The sequence below is a fragment of the Balaenoptera borealis genome (assembly GCF_965194805.1).
Source record: "Balaenoptera borealis genome assembly, chromosome: 15".
Taxonomy (NCBI): domain Eukaryota; kingdom Metazoa; phylum Chordata; class Mammalia; order Artiodactyla; family Balaenopteridae; genus Balaenoptera; species Balaenoptera borealis.
Window position 1 is genome coordinate 78,781,022 of NC_138871.1, and position 24,187 is coordinate 78,805,208.

The following is a 24,187-nucleotide window of genomic DNA, read 5'->3' on the forward strand; positions in this document are numbered from 1 at the left end:
TGACCCCGATCTGTGATAAGGTTACCAGGTAAATGACACCTTGAAGCACGCTCCTGGCAACCAGCTAGCTCCTCTGGAGACATCCTGACCTTGCAAACGTCTACAGCAGGGATCCTCGGCCTCAGCGCTATAGACATTTTGAGGCCAGATAATTATTTTTCCTGGGGGGCTGTTCTATGCACTGTACAATGTTGAGCAGCACCCCTGGCCTCTACCCACTAGATGACAGCAGTATACCTCCTCCCAACCCCCCCTGGTGTGACAACCACAATGTCTCTAGATATTGCCAAATGTCCCCTCGAGAACAAAATCATCCCCAGTTGTGAACCACTGCTCAACGAGCAGAGTGAAGAAACCTCAGACACCTATCTGGGATCTGGAAGTTCAGAAAGGTCAGAATGACAGATAGTACTAATACTTCATCTGCTGACAGGGGCTGGGGAAATTTCCCCAAAACACTTATTCTTTTAGAATTCAGTCCTGGTATGTCTGGTGTCAGACAAGCAAAACTTTGCAAATGAGGAAAGATAAAAGCAAGGTTAACCTTTTGTTGAAACTCAAAGCATGCTTCACACAACGTGAGTCAGGAGTAAAGGTGAGTGATTTTCTCTGAGAGTCTGTCTTATGTTTGCCAATGTTTTTGGCGCCAGAATAACACACAGGGCCCCGTGCACTAATATAGTTTCAAAGATGTGGCCTTCTTCCTGTGGGGCATGGTGCCCCTGCTGGCCACACCCACTCCTAATCACATCTGTCAATCTTTCGGAAACTCATTGATATTCCAGGAAAAGATGCAAATATATATCAGTTTTGTAGTCTCGCCCCTATTCATCATCCACAGACCAATTTTCAATAAAATCAAAGAGTAATGAGATAATACAAATAATAAGAAAAGGTGAAATTTGACCTCACCTCTACCTTGCATCACTAGTGAGAAGTGTGGTCCAGGGTTTTGCTTAAATAAAATTAAAATATCGCAATCAGGCCACCATAATGGGATTTAATGTGCCAGTAAATTATGTTTATATTTAAATCCCATAATCCAAAGCAATCAGAATAACACAACACTGTCTAGTTGATTCAGAAAGTAGATTACTAAGAACATCTCCAAACGACTTAGTTTTTCCAAACTATCAAATTTCAAGAAGTACTTTAAGTTAATATGAAAAATCCTTGAATTAACAATGATTTTTTTTTCCCTTTATTTTGCTCTGTCCCAAGAAGAAAATGAAAACTTCCCAGGGTCTAACAAACTCAGGAATTTAAAATAAATTGATAGGGGTTCTGGTCTTCGGAGAGCAAACCAGTAAGTGCTTTCTAAAGGAAGGCCTCTAAATGACATTTGAAAGGTTAATATAAATTATTTTTCTCTTGGCCATCCAGAATGAGTGAATGCAATACTATCCCCAGAAACCCCAAGGGCTGGAAGCACAGGTAACTAAACACCGCTGTCCTCTTCTCGGGTTCTATTCCTAGACAACCTCCCCTGGGGAACAGAGGGAGGGGGCAGGCTGCTGCTGAGTCACGTCCAAAGACAATCCACAGAAAGAAAGCCCTGTGGAAGGGTGGGCATCGCATAAGAAAAAGCAAAACCACACGGCCACTGACCTTTGCATGGTCCTCCGGGACTGCCACCATTCCACTGGCCCCAGGAAGGAATACCCTGGTTCCCCCCACCTTGCAGGAGTCCCCCTGCTTTGTGGCTGACCAAGCACAGGGGCTCAGCCTGCAGCCAGGAAACAGGCAAATCAGCTCACCCGGGGGCTTTAGACTCTGTGCTTGAGCTTGTCTGTCCCCACGTTTTCAATGGCTGATGCATCAAACATCTACACTAACACAGTGATAGAATAAGCAACTGAAAGAAAACAGTTCCGGGGGGGGCGGTGCAGGGAAAAAAACCTATCATGCAATGATAGTAGCAGTGTCAGTCGGTTAAAGGAAACCTTCTGGAGGACACTAGTAATGTGTGTCACAAAATCCCACAGTTTCACATTTTGGAATGTATCCTGAGGAAATAAATCAGACACGTGTCCAAAGATGTAGATACAAGGATGTTCACTGCATCATTAATTATTCATAAGCGTAAAAAGTCAAAGGCAACCTAAAAGTCCATCAGTAAGGGAATGGTTAAGTAGATTAGGAGGCAGCCATGCGATGGAATACTCTGTGGCCATAAAAAACACTGACATGATAGTAAGAGCTCCGCATACCAAGTCAGGCCCCGCTCTAAGTGTTTGCATGCCTGAACCCACTTAATCTCACAACACTGGTACAAGTAATATTTTTATTGGATTCATTTTACAGACAGAGAAACTGGTAAATAGAGAAGTTAACTAACTCTCCAGGGTCAACAGCTCTTAAGTGATAGTTTCATGGTTTGAACTCAAACAGTAATGCTCTAAAGCTCTTCTCTTATCCACTGTGCTCCACCGCCCATAGATTCATGAATAGATAGTCACAGTATGCTAAGGAAAAGAAGAAAATAATTATAATACAATAGTGTCATGATTCTGATCTTTATAAACTATGTCTGACTTTATAAAATGAAAAAAAAAAATCTATAAGAATATGCACCAAAATGTGAAATGCATTCTCTCTGGATGATGGAATTTGGGTGATTTTTTTCCTTCTACTCTATACCTCCAACATCGTGCAAATTTCTTTACAAGTATTACAAAACACTTAGGAAAAGAGTTATTTCTACTTGAGAACATAAAAGGTCATAAGCAGCCTTGGTCAGTATTTGGGAAGGGAGGAGAGGGAGTGGGGTAGACATTAAGTGAACTTACAGATCTAAGTGAGAGAGAACCCTCTGCCAACGTGCTGTGGCGTCATTTGTAGGAATCATAAGCTTCTGCTGTTCATTCCCGTCTGCTTTAGGGCAGGCCCTGTCCTGGGAACTACAGAGAACAAAACACAACATGGCTCTTGCCCTCAGAGCTTACAGCAGCTTAGAAGAGCTTGGAGGATTGTAAATAGGTAAATAAACAACTGCAACCCAAGGCAGAATATGAACACTAGGGGAGGTACCAAAAAGGTGCCGCAGTTCAGAGGAAGTAAAGGGTCCTCCTCAGATAGGGAAGGAAGGACAAATACATAGCCAGGTGTATCAGAGCTGAGCCCCGAGAGTCGGGTCAGATGTGAACAAGGAAAGGAGACAGGTAAGCGTAAGGCTGTTCTCCAAGCAGAGGAAAGAACACGTGCAAAAACATGGAGGCTATAAAGCTTGTGGTAGGTACAGAGAGCAGAAAATGGGTGAGTTTGGCCAAGATATAGCCCTATGACCTGGGCTATTTATTTATTTAATTTTATTTAACTTTTTTTTTTTTCCTTGGCCATGCCGTGCGGCTTGTGGGATCTTAGTTCCCCAACCAGGGATCAAACCCAGGCCCCCTGCAGTGGAAGCTCAGAGTCCTAACCACTGGACTGCCAGGGAAGTCCCTGGGCATATTTAAATAGATTCTTTCTTCTTAGAATATGAAGAATTGTGCCTGTACCGTCCACACCTTTGTGAGCCAGGAGTTACCCAGGTGAGAGATATCTCTGTGGAAGGGAAATGGATTGCACGTGGCCATACAGAGAATCTGCTGAAACAAAGGGACCACACCCCAGGTCTCCTGAACTATTCAGTCACAAGGAACCAGTGAGAAAAATTAAAAAACAAAACAAACAAACAAAAAACCCTTTTGGAGTTATCACTGTTCTAGAACATCTGAAAAATTAGAGGCTGCCACCGGTAGAGCAGTGCGCCAGGAGGTGCAGTGATCTGAAATGGCTAGATCATCTTTAATGAGTTAATAAAGAAGAACATATACCTGTATTGCTAAGTCATAAATTGGTTTTAGTATTTTGATGACTGTATTTGCATACAATTGGATGCTTTTTTATCTTGTGACTTTTTTTTCTTTGCATTTAAAAATGCTATTCTGAAAAGTGGTCCATAGGCTTCCCAGACTACCAAAGGGTTCCGTGGCACAAAAACAGTTGAGAATGCCTTAGCTGGAGATCCTGTCAAAATGTAAGTCACTTCACTTTGCTCCTGTGTTCAACCCAACAGTGGCTTCCATCTTACTCAGAGTAAAATCTCCCCTCCCCCACCTGACTTATCTGATTTCATCTCCTACTCCTCTCATTCTCTTTCATTCCCATACTGGTCTCTGTAACAGTCCTTAATCATGCCAAGTGAGGCACATTCCTGCCTCAGGGCCTTTGCACTGGCTGATCTCTGTGCCTAGAATGCTCTCTCTCCAGGTGATTGCATGGCTCCTTCCTCACTTCTCTCAGGTCTTTAGTCAAATGATAGCTTCTCAGTGACGCCTTCCTTGGTTACCCTATCTAAAATATCCCTCGATGAAACTCCAAGCTCCCTTCCTTACTTTATTTTTTCCCCTTAGCATTTGTTAATCCCTAAAATACACATAGAGACATATGCTTTGTTTCTTTATTTTATTTATAGTTTGTTTCCCCACTTGGATATGAGCTCCATGAAAGCAGAAACTTTTGCTTTATGCATCACTGTAACCCCCAGAGCCTTGAACCTCACATGACACATACGAGGTTCTTAAAAATTACATGTTGAATTGACTGATAATCAATTAGTTGGTTTACATTTATCACATAGCTTGGCTACTGGCTGCTTCCATCCCATGTCGAATTTTAAAGTCTTTCTTGCCCATTGCACTACTGGGAGAAAAGAAAAATCATAGCAAATGTGGGTTTGGAATTGTGGTCACCACAGAAGAAAAGTAGCTTATTTATCAGCCACTGCAGAAGGGAGATACATTTTTTTCCTCAATAAAAAAGTTTTACATCAAAGACAAGATAGTTCTAACACACACACACACACACACACACACAATAAGTTAGATCAAGTTATAGCATAACAAATACAAAAAAAGTAAATGGAAAAATTAGCATATGGCACAAAACCAATAAAAGCACACAAACCCAGACTGAAATAGAAGGAATGCTGGTTGATAAGATCATCACACAGATTCCACCTGGCAAATGATAAAAAAGGAAATGGACAGCTTACAAAGGCATGAGTAAATGCAGGTAATAAATCACCACATGGCCACGGCTTGACTTAACTTGCTGTTGTTAAAATGTAGAATTACCCCTCTGAAGGCACTGCTGCTTACATATCAGAATAGCAAAACTGCATTTAATGCTGGTAAAATCAGAAGTTCACAGGGCCGTCTTCATAGACATATAAAGCACCTCACGCCATTCTTTACCCTGGAAGCAGGTAGTTTTAATAAGAACAACATTTTTCTTGTAGGATAATCTGCTAAACAACCAAAGCCAAGACTGGACTCCTTGTAGTTATAAAATGTAAGTCAAGGGTAAATGAAGAAAGTACTATTTTATATCACACACATCCTTATATAGATATGCTGAAGGCATTCACATATCAAAAAATAACACAAAATAAAACCTCCCAACCCCAAATTCCTCTTTGCAACACAGCTGCTTGAAAACATTTTTTACACTCATCCTTCCTTCTTCTGCTACAATACCTACCCTAACGCCGCACTAAGTGTTTTTGCTAAAGGCACCTTCAGGTGACCAAACCCGTCTGTGCGTGACTCACTTGTCCAAGGCATCTGTCACTGCTGACCTCGCGGCCCCTGCCATTCACTGACACCACTTGTCTGGCTACTTATTCTTGGTTTCCTATGAAACTCTGCTTCCTCTTCCCAAATCTTAAATCTGAGGTCACAAAATAAAATACCTGCAGGGGCTCGGCAGGTGCCCAAAATGAGAAAGGAGGTCACCGGGCCATTGTGACAAGCTGGAGACCACCAGCCCTGCCAAAAAAGGACCGCTGTCCCTTATCTGTGAGCATCAGGTGGCCAGACTGCCCCACACTGTCAAGAATGCCCACAAATCTTATTTTTATGGGAACTTTCCCAACTTTTTCACTGTTATCAACTTTGTTGTTAATGTTTTAATACTGTAAGCCAAATCAAACAGATCTGTAGCCTGGATACAATCTGCAGGCCTCAAGTCTGTGTCACCTCCCCAACCCATGGGTTCTTCCTTGTCCCGCTGTTCTTCTCCCTGAAAATTTCACCCAACTCCAGAGGTCAGGGGTGGATCTCCAGCCCTAAGCTTCCTCCTACATTGTGGACTCATGGAACTGCCTACTGGATGTATCCATTCGACTGTCCTAATGGGACCTTGAAATAAACACATCCACACTTTCCCTGCATCCTCTGCTCCCAAATATCTCTCAAATCCCTTTCCTTCCCCTCTCTCTCTCCTGCCTCTGCTTTAATTCAGACACTTGGCATTTTTCCATGGTTTACTCAATAGACTTCTGACTGTCCTCCCTGCCTTAGGCCTGTCCCCATTCCCTACTCTCAAATTCATTCTTCAATCCAAGCTAAAGTTACCTTCTAAAATGCACAACCTTAACGTGCTTGATGGCTTCCTCGGCCTTCAAGATAAACTCTGGATCCAGACCGCTTGAGTCTGAATCCCAGCTCCGTCACTCTCTAGCCATGTGACTTGGGCAAGACATTTAAGTTCTCTGAGCCTCAATTTCCTCATTTGTGAAACATGGCTACAAAATATCACATACCACATCTGGCAGTGACAAGGACTAAAAATGAGATAATACAAATAAAGCTCTCTGTGCTTGGTACATAGTTAATGCTCAATTAAATGTTAGCTGTCAGTATTATTATCATTACTCATCCATTATCTTCACCTGTCACAACCCAACTCAAACTCTAGAACTGTAAAGAATTACTTGAAGTTCTCCACAAGTGCCCCCAACTTCTCACTTGTTTGCTCAGAATGCCTTTCAAGACTCATATTCTCTGTCATATTCTTCACAACCAAGCCCTGACCCATGACCTTTCCCTATCCCCAAACCAGTTCCCCCCATCCCCCATCCGCCAGTATCTGCCTCCATCTGAGTATATAACTTGCTGAGCTGCAGTAGAACAATTTCCTCGAAGCCTCCACCATGACCCTGTGAGCTCCTCAAAGGCAGGGCCTATTTTTTCTTAATTTTTGCATCCTTAATGCCCAGCAAAAAACAATGAATGAATGAATGATCTTCTTTCATCCCCAGATCCACCCAGAGAGGCAGGCATTATTATAATCCACCACTTACGGATGAGGAAATTGAGGTCCAGAATGGTTAAGTACCCATGGGAGATGGCAAGCCCTGGGCCCAAGTCCGGCTCCCCAAGTGAGGCCCGTGTGGGTAAGCTGATCATACTCTGCTCCTGTTGGCTGTCTGTCCTCACACACCAGGCTCATGTACTTACAGCAAACTTCATTTTTATCCTATATCCCTAAATAAGTGTGGGAAGAATACATGTAACCTTTATCATCTCATGTTCTTTCTATGAAAAGCTACAAGATATCTTCAAAGGTCATTGTATAGAGCACAGGTGTTCAATACAAGGGTCACAATTTTTTTGTGCACTTTTCTCAACAAAGTATGTACAGTCAGTCTTCCTGATAGTATCTAAAGCTAAGGTTCAAATTCATAGGCAAGAGCATAGACTCTGTACTTAGCCTGACTTGATCTGAATTCCAATTCTGCCCCTTTCTAGTTCTATGACTTGGGTAAATTATTAAAATCTCTCATTGATGTTTCTTCATCTGTTGGTAGATACATAGATTAGATAGATAGATAGATAGATGAACAAGTAATATAAGATAAATTGATAATACCTACCTCGAAGTATTGTTATGAGAAATAAATGAGTTATTATGTATATCACATTTCGAGCAGTACCCAATATTTATATAAGTACTACATAAATATTGCCAGAGCCCTGAGCGTCATCTGAGTAAGAACTGAAATTCTAAATACACAGAGATTGCCCCATCTCTTTGATGCTATTTTCACACACACACGCACACACACACACGCACCCAAGTAGACACACCTGCAGCCAGGATCACCTGCAGCTACACCGCAACGTTCATTGGCAGGGCCTTAGTCTCCGGTGTCCCTTTCAGTACTTCCCTCGTTCCCTTTCAGCAAACGCCATCCTGTGTTTGCCCTGTTCCCCTTTCAAAACCAGTAGAAAAGGCTATGAGATTAGCCTTCATGCTCTGGTGGGAAGTAAGGCCTTCGGACACTTCCCACATCACCGAAGGCTCTTTGGATACAAACAACACCTGGGGTGGCTCACTAACAAATCCAGTGTGTGTCAGTCAGAAGGCTACTTGAAGCTCTCAGGACCAAAGGGAAGTCTGAAGAGCCACACCTGGCAACAGACAGGAGCCGGGGCACTTCTGAAGGACATGGAAACAGAAACAACTGATAGAAGAAGACGTGTGGTTTGGGAGAGCAAGGAACACGCCAGTGGACTCTTCCGTCCTCCAGTTCCTCCACTGACAGAGCGCCTGATAGGCTGGGCAACGCCACCTGCCCACCCAGTGGCTGGACTGGGGCAGAAGGAACCTCGGGGAAATCCTTAACACTTACCATCCCACCAAGGCAACATTCAAACAGGGAGGAATAATTACCCAAAGGAAATTATGGGGCTGCAGGAAGTGGAAACAGATGTATGGCCAAAAATTGCATTCAACCTTCCCAGAGAGTTCTCTATTCTTGACCTTAAAATATAAAGATAAAGAATGTAGAAGTCTAAGGAACAGGTCAAATTAACTACCTGGGTGATAGAGGCCCCGCTCTAATGCACCCAAATACCACTAGTAGACAAGTCAGTGACGGCATCTTGCCCACCCTTCTCACTGACACCGCTTCCGCCTCCGCAGGCAGCCAGAGACTTTTCTAAACTACAAGTCAGAACGTGTAGTTTAGATAAAGCTTCAGTGGCTCCCCAGTGTGTTTGGGATAGAGTTCAAACTCCTCCACTAACGTCAAAGCAAGAACATTCCTGCCTGCCTCTCTGACGGCTGCGTCCACTAATCTACTTCCAACCCCTCTGCCTCAGCCCCATCAGATTCTTTCCCATCCCCAACCTTACGGTTCACTCTTTCTCATTGAAGCTGTTCCCTCTGTTCCCTTCTTTTCCAGTTAGTTCCAGTTTTGTCTTCAAGAAATCAGCTCCAATGTCACCTCTTCCAGGACACTCCCCTTTGATGTACTACACGTGTGCACACGTGCACACGCACCCACATACACATCTCATGCTACATAGGCACCACCCGCCATGTTTGCAGAACCGAACCATATTTGTAAGCAATATCACCAATACACAGTGGTATCAGCGTCTGACATACAGCAGAGAAGTGGGAGAGATGTTTGGTGGAAGCATAACTAAATTAATGTTCTGCATGAGGGTAAAAGACAAGGATTTTCCTGCTCAAAAGAGTGGAGAAGGCTGTTTGGAAGGTGCCCTCACATCATACAGTCTTTCCTGGAGACTCCAGGACAACAGGATGAGAATGCCTGACCAAGCTATTGTTTCTACCTAGTCTGCACACCTGACACGTTATGGTCTTTCCAAAGGATTGTAGAAAAGTATTTATTGCTGCTAGGAGTCACAGATTTTGCCAAATCATAAATCCTCAGCATATTTACAACAAAACTCTGAAAACAGCCAAATGTCTGTTGCTGTAGTAAGTTGCCACAGCGACGATTTATTTCGTGGGGTGAAAAAAGAAGTTTCACTTAACATTTTAAATATGATGGTTTATATAGCATCTAATAAATATGATGGTTTATAGAACACCTAATCCATTATTTGGAAGGGAGAAAAAATGTTTTCATGCTTCACAGACATCCACATCCAGCTCCTGAAAACCATCCTGGGAGGATTTTTTTTAATGCTTTGCCCAGAACTATCCGCTATGACGAATTCCATACTTTATCAATATGAAAACAATTATAAAATAATGAGATCCCCGGTGACGCAAGTCAGAAAGTTTTCAATTTGACGTATTAAAATAAATTTTCACAGCTCTCCTTTCTCCAATCTACGTCCTATGTGTGCTCACCTCTCTCTGAGTTTCCAAGTTCTCCATACAACGAAGAATGAGGTGGGATAGAACAGGAAGGAAGAAAAGGAGAGCCCCCAAGCCCTCCAGTGAGCACAGCAGTAACATGTGACAGTAGGACAGAGTCCCAGGGACAGCTTTCAGCACAGCCTCTGGAGGGGTGCAAACTTTCCTTCTGAGATGTTAGAAGGAAGTCCTCATTCCATAGTAAATAAAAATGCATGCTTGAGAAAAACAAATGATACTATAGTTTTTTTTTTTTTTTTAAGGAGCCACCTAGTTCTTTCATTTGAAATCATAGACAAGCAATATATGGAATTGCTAAAGTTCAAATTCAGATAATATTAGATGAAAAGAGACGAAAATATATAACACAACCAAAAATTAACTTGGCTGGAGATTTATTCTATAGCAGTAGTTCTCAAAGTGTGGTCAGGAAACTCTGAGGTTCCTGAGATCCTTTAAAGTATTCATGAGGTCAGAACTATTTTCATAATAAACTAAGATGTTATTTTCCTGTTTCCCTCTCATTCTCTCACAAGTGTCCTATGGAGTTTTCCAGAGGATGTATGATGTTTGCAAACATAACAGACTTAATAGAGAAGCAACTCTAAGAATTCCGTTGTGTTCTATTAAACCGGACAGTAAATAAATTTGTAAAAGTGTAAAACAATGCCACTCATAATTTTGTTGTTTAAAAAAGATAGTTACTTTTCATAAAGATATGCCATTTATGTTAACATGTTATGAGATGATTATCGTTATTTTTAATGAATTAATAATTAAATACTTTGAAATGCATCTATTTTCATTTCTAATATAAATATTGACAGATATAACCCACATTAACAAAAGCTCTTGGCGGGTTCTCAATAATTTTTAAGCATGGAAAGTCCTGAGAGAAAAACACTTGAAAATGTTATTTCATAGCACTGGAAACTCAATTTCTCCTTCTTCCAAATTTTTTTATTGTGGTAAAATACACATGACCTAAAATTTACCATCTCAACCATTTTGAAGTGTACAGTTCAATGGTATTAAATGCATTCATGATGCTGTGCAACCGTTCACCTTGCAAAACTGAAACTCTCTACCCGATATGGTACTTTTTTGTGGATTTGTCTATTTCGCCCAATCAGCTAAGCAGCCCACACTAACGGGCGTCCTTCCTCCTCTAGGCTGTGCGCCTGAGAAGATGGGTGTGTGGGGCAGGACCCTGTTCCCAGGAGAGAGAGCTCCATCCCCTCCCGTCTACACCACACAGTCTTGCACGTCCACTGCTCAAAGCCATCTACCGCCCCACTCCTTAGGACTTAACTCTGCATTCATGGGGCATTCTGAAACCTAACCTCGATGCCTCATAACGCTTAAGTGGGAATTATTTCCGAGTTGCTGACACTAACTTACAAATGAAGGATTGTAAAACAGGGTTTGCTGGCGTGCAACTGTTGATACGGGTGATAGGAGCAACTGGTAAAAAAAGCAAAGCCAGGGGAGTTTAGGGCCACATTACATAACTGTACATCCTACTGGGTACTCTCTACTTCAAAGTGCCGTATAAAAGACACGAGATGAGAAGGCAAACTGTGCTGCACCTTCCGCATTTTAAGTCTGGAGGAGCTGGGGGAAGAGAACTCAGGGCTCAGCACCAAAAAGAGGCACCATGCTGACATTTGATTTCTATTTAGATCCAGGAGCCTGGGGAAACTGCTTAAAGGTGAAGCTCTCAGGCCCCATATGAACTTTCATAAGATTCCTATTTTTGCTTATTTGGAGAGCCTACACTGTAGGATTTGTGATTTAAGGAGATGATAATGTATGGGGATATTGATATCATTTTGCACCTCAGCATATATAGATAGATAGATAGATAGATAGATAGATAGATAGATAGATAGATAGATAGATAGATGATAGATAGATAGATAAACACTGTCACATAATGACACTTTTTATTTACACATTTAGCACAGAGGAGACAAGCTTCACCAAGAAGGCCCAACCTTGAAACAGCCTAGGGGCTAAATCTTGGCCAGGCAATAGCTCATGACCAAGGGGTGGAGGGCGGGCAGAGGTCTTATGTCAGTGGCCTCATGAGGGTACCACACTTAGAAAACTGGGATCTTAAAAACCCACAAGAAGGGCTTCCCTGGTGGCGCAGTGGTTGAGAATCTGCCTGCCAATGCAGGGGACACGGGTTCGAGCCCTGGTCTGGGAAGATCCCACATGCCGCAGAGCAACTGGGCCCGTGAGCCACAATTGCTGAGCCTGCGCGTCTGGAGCCTGTGCTCCACAACAAGAGAGGCCGCGATAGTGAGAGGCCCGCGCACCGCGATGAAGAGTGGCCCCCGCTTGCCACAACTAGAGAAAGCCCTCGCACAGAAACGAAGACCCAACACAGACATGGATAAATAAATAAATAAAATTTTAAAAAATAAAAATAAAAAAAAGTTGAAATCTTAAAAAAAAAAAAAAAAAACCCACAAGAAAACACTACCCAGAAGATATGATTTACTGACCTCAATAACAAAAGTGCTGAAATACTTTTGCCAGAACCCAGGCGTATCCATATCTGCAAACCACGATCTTTAACCACGGAGTTCTCCCATCTCTTTAGCCAAATAAATTCTTTACCTTAAGTAAATCATAGGAGATGATTTTAGGTTCACTTTGGCAGGCCAATCAGGGCTTAGGAAAGCCAAACCAGTTCATAGAAGAATGTAAGTGAAAAAATGTAAACATGTTCAAGCCCAAAATGTTAGTCTGCTGACATTCTTTTATCTCAACACACTAATTATTTGCCGGGATATAAGTCACCATCACTGAAAGAAGTCTTCAATAGGCCTCTTAACCAATGTTTGCAGTAATTTTCAATTATGTGGTCCTGTTTATGCTTTCCCTACAACTATAAATTGGTCACTGGGTACTCCACCGCTTCTTCAAGACTCCATCAGGCTATCTGTGATGTTCCTTATTGATCTTTAGGCCAACATATTCCACTGAACATGGGTTCCCAGATGACAGATCATATGTTGCTCTCTTGCATCTTTTTACAAGATACCAGTGGGTAAAGAGGAAGAGTCTCATGTGCCGAGGAAGACCTGGTAAAGGAGGATTCCACTGAAACACAGAAAACTGGCCTCTAGCCATGCCTCAAGCTCTCCATTGGGCCTCGCCCCCATACATCTTGGAGAGGCTTGACATCTCCTCGCCACCACGCTGACCACTGATTTCTCTCCATTTAAGCCAATTCGAAAGCAGCTTACTGGTGATCATCAAGGACCAAATGCTTAGAATCTCACCACAAATGTTCCCACATACCCACTCATAGTTCTCCTAATTCAATTTATAAAAACAATCCAAATTAACACATATAAATGACATTATGGGAGAAGAATATTCATAGAAAGATTATCTGTTTTTTTAATCATAAAATTTCCAGGCTGTGGGAAAAAAAAACCAGGGAAGGACAAGTGATACGCTTAAACTTACCCAGCGATTGGAGACAGAGTCAGACAAATGTCTAACCTTCTAGAAGTGCTAGTACGTACCATGTAACCCCACATACAGAGATGGGTATGTGTTGGTTTATTGAGGAGCTGGACTCAGCTCCCTAACCTCAGCCGCGGTCACCTTCCACATAGACAGACATAAATGCAAACCCTCCCCTGCACTCGCCCTGTCTCTGTTTTGTTTCATAATCAACCTGTACCTGTCAGGTCTCCACTTCCTCACCGCCCACTCGTTCTCGCTCAGTCCAAGCTGGCTTGAGGTTCCACATCCCCAGCACGCTTCTAACTAAGCTCCCAACTGCCATGCTGGAAACTCTCTAATCTTTTCTTCTTTAATATCGTTTTCACAGCCTTCACAGGTGATCTTCTAGAAACACAAACTGACACTCCCCTGCCACTACTCCATTATCTCCTTCCCGGAGCCCTCGGGATAAACTCTAAGATCCTGAACTTGGCCCAAAGCGCACAGCGTGATCTGGCCCTTGCCCTCCTCTGCAACCTCCTCCCAGTGCCCCGGCCGGTTCTCCTGGAGTTCCTCCAACCATCAGTGCTCATTCCTGCCTTAGAATCCTCACACGCTTTGCAGCCCAGACATCTTTTTCTCTGCCTTTTCACGTGATAAACTCTTCTCCATCCCTCAGAAGGAAAAGTCTCTTCCTCAGAAAGGTCTTCCCAGCTCCCCCATCTAAACTAGCACCCTCCCACCCTTGCTACTCTCCCAGATGAAGCTCTTTAGAACATTTGCCACTGCTCAAATGTTTGCATTTATTTGTTTAATGTCTGTCTCCTACCCAGCCCCAGCCTTGTACATAATATGGGGTAAGTACTCAAATACTTGTTGAATAAAAGCTTGTGCATAATTGTATACGTAAAGAGGATATATACACGACCACAGAAGTTAATCACTAAGTCAACATTGGTGAGCATCTGCTGGGTGCTCCGTTGAGCTCAGCTGATCTGCTCAGGATCCCAGCAGGATGCTTCATTCGCTAGGAACTTCGGCAACCACACTGTAGCCAGCTGCTGTCAACATTAACTGCTGATCTGTAACGTTACTGCCTAAAAGGGGGTCTTGGGCCTTTATCATCCAACGCTTGTGCAGTTAAAGATTATTTTATAAGGTATCTACTCCAAGCAAACCATGGTGCAACTGGGAACTCTGCTCAATATTATGTAGCAACCTAAATGGGAAAAGAATTTGAAAAAGAATAGATACATGTATATGTATAACTGAATCACTTTGCTGTACACCTGAAACTAACACAACATTGTTAATCAGCTGTACTCCAATATAAAATAAAAAGTTAAAAGAATAAATTTTTTTTTAAAAAAAGCTGCTTGCTTTCTCTGCCTCTCACACAATTCTGACCAATAGAAAGTAAGCAGAAATGTTCTGGAAAAGCTTCTGAAAAAAAAAAAAACCACCATGATGCAAGGCTCTTCAGGATTCCAGAAACAGCAAGACCCCCTTGCCCACAAAGAAAAACACTACAACCTAATCTAGGAACTACTTATAGCTTAGCAAGAAGAGTTTCCTTTTATAAGGGGTAGGCGTGTGTGTTGCAAAGTTGCCAAAGGTGATCTAAAAGAAATGATAAAGGAAGACAAGGATGGGAATTCTTCTAAATCAGCTTCGACATTTGACTGCACATTATAAACATCGTTGTTGTGTTCACCACAATTGGGATTTCTCTCCAAGTTTCACCTACCACGTCACTGAATGCAAAATAAAATAACAACAGTAAAAAGTACTTTCTCCTCCTCCCCTGCTCCAACTAAGCACCTTGACTAGCCAAGAGCAATAACCAAAAGCCAGCTTCAGGATGAAATTCAAACTCCACCACCTCCAAGGACCCTCCAGATCCACTGCCCTCCTTGTGAGACACAAAGATGATGGACTTGGCCCACAATCTTTATGATCTGTCTCCTTTTTTCCCAACTAGCTGGGCAGAATTCCACTGGAAAGAGGATAACTTTGGCAAAAGAGAAAAGAACATTTTTCTTGCATAGTTTTCAAGTTTCTTTCCAAGGGGAGACAGGGGGCCAAAAAGTCGCTTGGTAACAGCAAGCCACCTCTCCCTGTCACCATTCAACAAGGCCAGTCTGAGTCCTATTAAGCGCAGGGCACAGTGTCGGGGCTATAGGGATAAACAAAAAGGACAGAATCTCACAGTGGCTCCACAGCCAGATTGCCAGGGACAGAATCCTGGCTTCACATCATCCTCATTATGTGACTTTGCACACGATACTCATTTGTCTCTTTTTTCTCATCTACAATAGGTTAATTCATGGAGGCAGAGGTCAGAGTTATGTAGCCATAAGCCAAGGAATGCCTGGAGCCACCAAAAGCTAGAATAGGCAAAGAACAGATTGCCCACAGAACCTCTGGAGGGAGTGTACCCCTGTGGGTAACCCTGATTTGGGACTTCCAGCCTCCAGAACTGTGAGAGAACATTTTTCTGTTGTTTTACGCCAATACAATCAAATTAAATTAAAATGGGATAATAAAAGAGCCTACCAAAAAAAAAAAAAAAAAACCACAGGATGGGACTTCCCTGGTGGTCCAGTGGTTAAGGCTCTGTGTTTCCACCGCGGGGGGGCAAGGGTTCGATCCCTGGTCAGGGAACTAGGATCCCGCATGCCACACAGTGTGGCCAAAAAACAAACAAACAAACAAACAAAAAAAAGAGCCTACCTTCTAGGGTTGTCATCAGGATGAAGTGAATTAATACATGGAGAGCTTTCAGCATAGTGCCTAGTACAGGGTAACAACAATGTCAGATGTCTACATCCTTGCAGCTAAATAGACTGAGGCTCAGAGAAGCAAAGTGACTTATGTTGAGTCAAGGAGCCATAAGCAGGTAGGAATCAGGCTAGAGCCCAGGTCCCCAGTCCTAGTAGGTTTTTCACACAAGCGGCACCCAGGCAGATCTACCTTCCTGACACCTGATCAGCAGAGACAATAAGCACGCCCACCTGCCCCTCTGCCTCACCCCACCCTGCGGTCTCCCATCAGGCTCAGAAGGCCCGGCAGGGGCTCCATCTACTGCTGGCTCCCACTGAAACAGTGTGACCAAGAAGGGAAACCTCACTTCCCAGTGGGGGTGTTCTGAGGATTAAATGAGATAATGCCTGGAAAAGTGCCAAGCAGCATAGCTGGCATATGGTATCCAGACAATAAATGTCATCTATAAAAAAAAAAAAAGAAAGAAAGAAAGAAGGCTTCCCTGGCCGTCCAGTGGTTAAGGCTCCGCGTTTCCACTGCAGGGGACCTGGGTTCAATCCCTGGTCTGGGGAACTGGGGAACTAAGATCCCGCATGCCTCTCAGGGCGAGGCCAGGAAAAAAAAAGAAGTGGAGGAAAACCCTTGTGATGCCTGATCTCTCACGGAGCTGACACACATCCCAGCCCCAAATGCCAGACACAGGGCAGATGGAGATCTCTGGTAGAACAGAGGGAGGCAGGGTCTGCGAAGGATTACAGCGAAGGGCAAAATCCACTGAAGACAGAGGAGGTGGCTGAAGTGCCCACTCTTCCCCTACTTTTTAAAAATAATAATAATAATAATAATAAGGAAGAAGAAAAAACTTAGCTAGTGCTTTGCTGGCAAACTCCAGTGTCAGAGCATTGGCTTTTTAATATTTTAACATTTCTGAACAGAACAAAGATTGCTTCCAACCTCCCAATTTGCTCTCACACACTTAACCAGCAAAACCTTAGCTTTGCTGTATTCATTAACGGCTTTTTTGTTCAGGCTGATTTTCCAGGTAATGATGGCTCAGACACAAGCCTGAGTCCACACAGATCCTGCAAGTCTCCTTAAAATATTCACAACATGCTCTGGCTTCAGAATCCTTGAGTACTTCAGTCTCATCTCCTCCCTACCCTAATATTGACAATTCCTAGTTCTGAAATGGCTAATTTAATATTAGAACAGGAGAAGGAACAAATCTGGTGAGGAAAAACAGAATAGACTGGGAGGCAGAAACTTCACCATGCTCTGGGTATGACCAAGGACTGGCCCAGCCACTGTAGGCTGGTTGTAGATACATTCTGAGTGAATCAGTGTCCTCAAGCAGTTTACAACAGAGGTAGAATGAGGCCTGCCCAGTGCACCAAGTTCAACCACAGAATCAGTGCCACCCTCTCTCAGCCTGAGACATGTGGGGAGAGAGGCACTAGGGCATCTGCCTTTAGCAAGGGGGCACGTGCTCAGGAAAATGCTTGCTTCCTGTTTACCTGGGCAGGTATTTGCAAGTAGTCTAGAAAGGGGAGCAACTAGGGGTAACTTACACAGTTCTAAGCCAGTGCTTATGCAAATCACTTAAGCAAATACATGAAAAGGGAGGGGAAGGTTTCTGATCCGGTTTATCTCACCTGCTCCTCTCTCGGAGGGAGGGTGACATGAAAGACAAAAATCAAGAGTCTACTCTCCAAGAGGGCAAGGAGAAACACCCCACCACCACGCCCCAGCATCAAACTAGGGCCCCAGGGCCATTCCCGCGGGTGGAGGTGGTTCTCTGCTGCCGTCCACCCCAGTCGTGGGCTGCCTCAGTTGGACTACCGGCTCAGTGACCCCCGCCGAGACGCTGGAGACACCAAGGGCACAAACGACAAGAGGCAGAGCCGGGGAAGCGGCGCGGGTGGCGGTTCAGAGTGATCCCTGCAATGCGAAAGGCGCCCAGACCGGCTCGCCGAGGCCCCTGCCGGCAGGTCTGCCTCGCTCGCCAGCCCGTTCACCTGCAGAAGTCGGGCAGCCATCCAGAGAGGCGCGGGAAAGGAAAGTTCCCGACCCCGAGGCACCCACTCCCATCGCTATCACTGATCCAAACGCAGTCTGCGGGCGACTCAACACGGGCCCTGCAAGCCCCAAGCCGCTCGCACCCGGAGCGCGCCCGCAGTCCCTGGGCGCAGCGCGGCACCAGAGCAAGGGCCCTGGGTGCGCTCTTCCCAGCAACTGTCGCGGGGCGCCTCGCACCGCTGCAGGGCAAAGGGGAGGGGAGAATGACAAGGAAGAAGGCGGAGCGGCGGCCTGGGAAGCACTTACGTTGGTCAGGAAAGCGCCTCCTCTCGAGGAAGAGAAGGAACGGCTTCCCGGCTAAGGGAACGCCCCAGGGATGCCCCTCCGCGAAGTGCCGCCTTTCCCCGGCTCCTCGATTTCTCCCGCCTCCATCGGTCCTCCACCCCGCGCTCAAGAGCGGATTCTAGACACCCTCCCTGCGGCTTTCCGAGGCACCCAGACACTGTCTCGGCTGCCGGCAGCCCGCGCAACAGGCGGATCCTTAGGACTCCAGCAACGACGGGTCTGGGGACCGGAGGATGGACAGCGCCGGAGACAGGCGCCCAGCAGGATGCAAAGTCCCCTGCGGGTGTAGATCTGCGGGGTCGTGCACCCGTGACCTGGGCCACGGCGGGGCTGGGCAGCAAAAGGTGGGGAAAGTTACGGGGTCGCACGGAGAAGTCTCCCGAGCGCACGGGGAGGAGGGGACACAAGCAGGTTACCTGCGGGAGTCCCGGCGCCTCTGGCTGGCTCCGCTCTGCGACGCCGCCCGCCGGCGCTGCAGGGATCAGGCGTCTCCGCGCGGCCCTGCGCCCGCCGCGGCGGCGGCGGCGAGGAGAGCCGGGCGGCCCGCGTCGGTCCGTCTGTCCGTCCCGCCCGGCAGGAGCGCGGCGCCCGGGAGCCGCCGGCGGGGCGGGGCGGGGCCGGCCGCTCGGCCGCCGCCCCATTGGTCTCAGCTCCGCACGCCGCCTCGCTTCGGGCTCCCAGCCGGCGCTCCCCGGGCCGAGAGCGCGGCGCTGTGCCGCGGGCGGTTGCTGGCTGCCGGGGTCAGGCCGCGCGGCAGGCGAACTGTTGGATGGACAGAGAGGCGGCCCTGCGGGGCGCGCGCCCCCGCCCAGACCCAAGTGCAGAGTCACCCGTGGAGCTGCGCGCCCAGTCCGGGGTGGGGAACCGGAGCGCGCCCCGCGCCTCCCACCTGCGAGCCCTCCGGGGCTGGGAGCACCTTGAACCTGTGGGAGACAGATGACCTCCTCTGCGGCCCAGGCGGCTCCGGCAACCGCCTCTCCTCCCAAGCAAAGCCCTGCGAATTTGCCGGGATTTTCTTAGTAAGTATCGCGGCCCCCAACTTGTTTTAAAACAAAGTGCGAAGGAGGAAACAGACTCAGGTCCTGCCTGTTTACCACCAGCTCGGCTGCCTGAAGACTCACGCGCAGTGCAGAACAAGATTGTTTCACACGCTCCATTCCTCGACTTACCAAATCAGAAGAGGTGGCGGACGTATGCACTGAGCGGAAAGAGGACGAGTCCGGTCCCCTTCCCGAAGGTCAGAGGAAGATGCCTTCTGCCGAGGTTGAGGAGCGAACCAGGACTTCAGCAAGGCCGGCGTGTGGTCCAAAGGCATCGCCCGCCCCTCTGCAGTGAGCGAGAACGCTCAGTGAACCGCCCGGAGGAGAAATGGGACGCTCGGGGACCCACCCCCGCGCTCCCCCGCCCGCCCCCAAACTGCAGATTTTTAAGTTGTGCAGACTTGCAATAATTCCTCAGAGCCAGCTGCGCCAAGCTGTAGGTGCCCAGTGTTCCTTGGGCTCCCGCCCCACATCAGGCAATCTGCCAGCTGCCCCCAACCCGGCACCCTCTGATCACTGGCCTCAGACCAGCACCCAGCAAGACCACACATAGTTAAGTTCCAGACCCTGAGCCAGGCCCACGGGGGGAGGGGGTGGGGGCAAAGAGATGTATGGAAAAGGTGAAAGACACTTTCTCTGACCTCATCGAAGTACCCGATGGTGTCTTTGGGTTTTTCTCGTCATTTTTGTTCGATCAAAGCCCACAGTGGGAGTCAGAGGTAAAGGAGCAATATCTGGTAGGCTTCTAGAAGGTCAAACCTGCACCTTACAGGGTTCAGGTATCTGGTACAGTATCTGGTAGGCTTCTAGAAGGTCAAACCTGCACCTTACAGGGAGGTTTGGCTAGAGGAGAGGGTAGCAGCAGGCAGGAATGGCAGAGGAGGAGAGAAAACCCGTCTTCCCTCAGCCTCCAATATTTTCATTTGGCTCATGGAAGGCGAGGTGGGGGGCTCAGGTGCCTGGAGAACAGTTGTTTGGGGGCCCTCTGACCCTGAGCCCATGGTTCTTTAGCTCCCCCAAGCCTGCGCCCTCTTCTGTGGAAGAGGAGCCAAAGCATTTGTCTACACTGCTGTTAGCAAGCAGCTGGAAAGGTAAATTTTCATGCACCATTCATCATCTTTAGCATCAAATCTAAGATTATTCTAAAAATATGTTTACATTGTGTCAACACCTGAGAAGAATGCTTCCAGGTCTCTTCCAGCAGTTAGCTGTTAAATCATTTTTAAATCACTAAGCTTATCCCAAAAGTCCGGCATTGTTTACTTGAGAATGAACTATGTTCCGAATCTCTAAGCACTGCAGAAGGCATCTGCAGTGCAGAAGAGTCTGGAGTGAGGTCCTTCTCACAGGGTCTGGATGGCACATGTGAACTGGAGGGAAGGCGCACAAGGGGGCTCGGAAAGGGCCCCCACTTGGCATCTGTGAAAGCTGAGCACAGAAAGGTCAGGCCTCCACTCTGGGCATATTTGGGGGACGGGGTAGAAGGGGCACAGATTTGAGAGTCAGACAAACTGGGTTCTCATCCTGCTGTACCCTGTGGGGAGCCCTGCAAGCAAGTCACTTAGCTTTTTCAGCCCTGGTATCTTCATCTACAAGAAAAGTTTCTCCCTCAAAGGGTGATCATGTGAAGCCAATGAAATAAGAAACAGGAAAGCATTGCGTGGACCATAAAAAGCGTGTCTGTTCCCTGGAAGTTTACCAAGGTTGAGTCAGGCCAAGTGGTGAATGCACTCCTATACACACACACACAGCCACGCTCTCACCCCCTGTGTCTAGAGCCCCTTCCTCTGGCCTCAGTCTCCATCACCACGGTGCATGCACGGGTCTGTCTGACTGACATGCTCTGATCTCCCTCCTTCCGCACACCCACCTCCCACCCCATCAAAATGTCTTTTTGCCGCATGATACAACACTCCGTCTTCTTTTCACTAACCCTGCCCACACGGAAGCGTCTGGGCAAGCCATGCACTGGGCTGTAAGGGGTTAATCACCAGCTGACGATAGCGCTCACCCTCCATGGTTTCAGAGAAGATTCCCAGAGTCCGTGGAGGCGTCGCAAGCAAATGTGGGCTTTGTGCAGCCTGTCTTCCGGGGCTCCACATTCTCCTTGCTCTGGACACATCTCGTTTTCAGGGTCTCCCTCTCTCACCCACTTACCCACACGTCCCTGTACTCCCTTCCCTCTCCCCACCCAAAGCAGTCCTTGACCTTTCATTCTCGCTAAAGTCCAAATGACAGAAAACAGCTGGGCGTCACCCCTGGAGGCAAGGGAAGTACTAATTTGCTTTTTAAATGGGGGATAGGATATGGATATCCACGTGGATATGAAGAGGCTCTCATCTCTGGTGGGAAGTTGGAGCGTGAAGGGGTATTAGTAATGACGGTCAACATTTATTCAGTTGGTGCCTTTTATTCGCTAGTCTTTACCCAGCCAATATGAGCACGTTACACACTTGCAATTCCCCAAAGCCCCCAGGCTTTTTCATGTTTCCCTGCCTTCTGCTTAGAATACCCTCCGCCAAACCCTTCTTTATTCAACAAACTCCCTTTACATTGGGATGCCATTCAATCATAATTACTACCCTCTGGAAAGACCCCCTTCCTGTCCTGAGTTACCTATCTCCTCTCCCTTTGCAACTACCATAGCATCTGCCATATTGAATTTAATTGTTTATATGCAACCAGGCAATGAGCGCCTTGAAGACTGAATTTCCAGGACCTTCTATAGGGTCTGCATGTTTTGTTTTGTTTTTTAAAATTTATTTATTTATTTATTTATTTTTGGCTGTGTTGGGTCTTTGTTTCTGTGCGAGGGCTTTCTCTAGTTGCGGCAAGCGGGGGGCCACTCTTCATCGCGGTGCGCGGGCCTCTCACTATCGCGGCCTCTCTTGTTGCGGAGCACAGGCTCCAGACGCGCAGGCTCAGTAGTTGTGGCTCACGGACCCAGTTGCTCCGCGGCATGTGGGACCTTCCCAGACCAGGGCTCGAACCCGTGTCCCCTGCATTGGCAGGCAGATTCTCAACCACTGCGCCACCAGGGAAGCCCGGGTCTGCGTGTTTATGAAGTGAGTTACTGAAGGCTCTGTCATGGGGCTGCTCAGCTCCTCCTGCTCCGGATGGGGGCCATCATCCTTTATTTCTCTGTTACCTTCTATCAGGTAAAAAGAAACATATAAACTATCACATTGGTCTCTTTGCTTGGATGCCAGGCAGCTCAAGACCAAATCTAGAATTCTTTCACTCCAGATTATTGCTACAATGATCACTCTTCTTTCACAAAATCATTTGTATGCTTACTTTAAATGCCCCGTTATATTATTTTTATTTTGAAAGTGCCTTAAATATTTATCATCTTCAAGTTCGAAGACTTGAATTCTAATCCACCTCTGCCTCTGAACATCTCAGTGATATCTCCTCTCCAGTTCTATTTGGGTTTGGACTAGATGATCTCCAAAGTCCTTGCCAGTTCTAAAATTTTTACAATTCTACAGATAAAAGGACACTGTTTACACATTATTAAAGAAAAAAAACAAAACAAAACCCTGTGACAGAATATGGCTTAAGTCTCCAGGCACAAAGGAACACTCTCCTAGGTACCTGGAGGTATCCTCTGAGGACTCCCAAGGTGAATTCCACGGAACACCTGGGCCATGGTCAAAGGCTTTGGGCACACACATACTGCATTCCACTTGTCGATACATATAATACATTTTAGCACAGTAAAGGCTCTGTCTGAGAAGTCAGGTCATAAAAATACTCCAAGGGATGGACTTCCAAATTGCTCATAATCTGGCCAAAACTTATCATTTTAGCCAGTGTCAAGCTCTTCACAATTTTCTCTCCGTCTTAACACATTCCTACACATCTTCCGCCACCCCAACGTACACACTCTCCACTCACATTCCAACCTGACACATCAGCTCCTTCTTTCCCCTGTGCTCATTGTGTGCTCTCTGAGCCTTGGCCCTACCTACACTCTATTTCTATAATGCCCCCTTCTCTACCTAGCAGATGCCAACTCAACCTCCAATATCATTATCACCTATTCTGTGACCCTTTCCCTTAACCCACAAATCATATTTAGTTGTTCCTTCCACTGGGTTCATTATACTTTGTACAGTTATACTCCTGTAGTATTGTTTCCTGCTTGGAATGAGTCTCCTCTATTAAACTGTGAGCTCCTTGAAGGCTGATATTATGCGGTGTTATTCAGCTCAGTACCTTCAAAGCCTAGCCCATTACAGATGTTCCGTGACCGCTTTAAGAATAAAAAGGTGGGTGATTGGATGGATGGATGGATGGATGGATGACAGGGCTTCAGACTTCAGGGAGGGTGCAGGAAAGCAAACTCAGAGGCACCAAAGATCAGATATGTCAACCTGGTGGGTTTTCCTCTGGGGGAATTCTGCACCTGTTTTAATAATCCTTCATTTGTATGATGGAACTTAGGGTCTAGTCTTTATTTACAACTAGAAGAGTAGAGAGTTTCTCCATGACAGAGATTGCTAGGAACAACCCCATGATCTTTTCTCTTCTGCTTCCTCAGTAATAGTATCTCCAATGGTTACCCAGGTAGTAGGGTGAACTACTCTTCCTGGTTTTCCTGGGATTGT

At 46.1% G+C, this 24,187-nt stretch overlaps 1 protein-coding gene across 2 annotated transcripts in view; it reads right to left on the bottom strand.

Moving 5' to 3' along the window:
• The window catches only part of KCNS3 (potassium voltage-gated channel modifier subfamily S member 3), a 34,453-nt gene extending 14,491 nt beyond the window's left edge, over nucleotides 1–19,962 (bottom strand). The window contains exon 1 of one of the 2 annotated variants that reach the window (XM_082356454.1): nucleotides 19,704–19,962. The gene's annotated coding sequence lies outside the window, so the exon portion shown is untranslated. Of the gene's footprint in view, nucleotides 1–18,950; nucleotides 19,114–19,703 lie in introns of those variants that run through there. The other variant, XM_082356453.1, reaches the window with a different exon arrangement.
• Nucleotides 19,963–24,187: the final 4,225 nt, after the last annotated feature.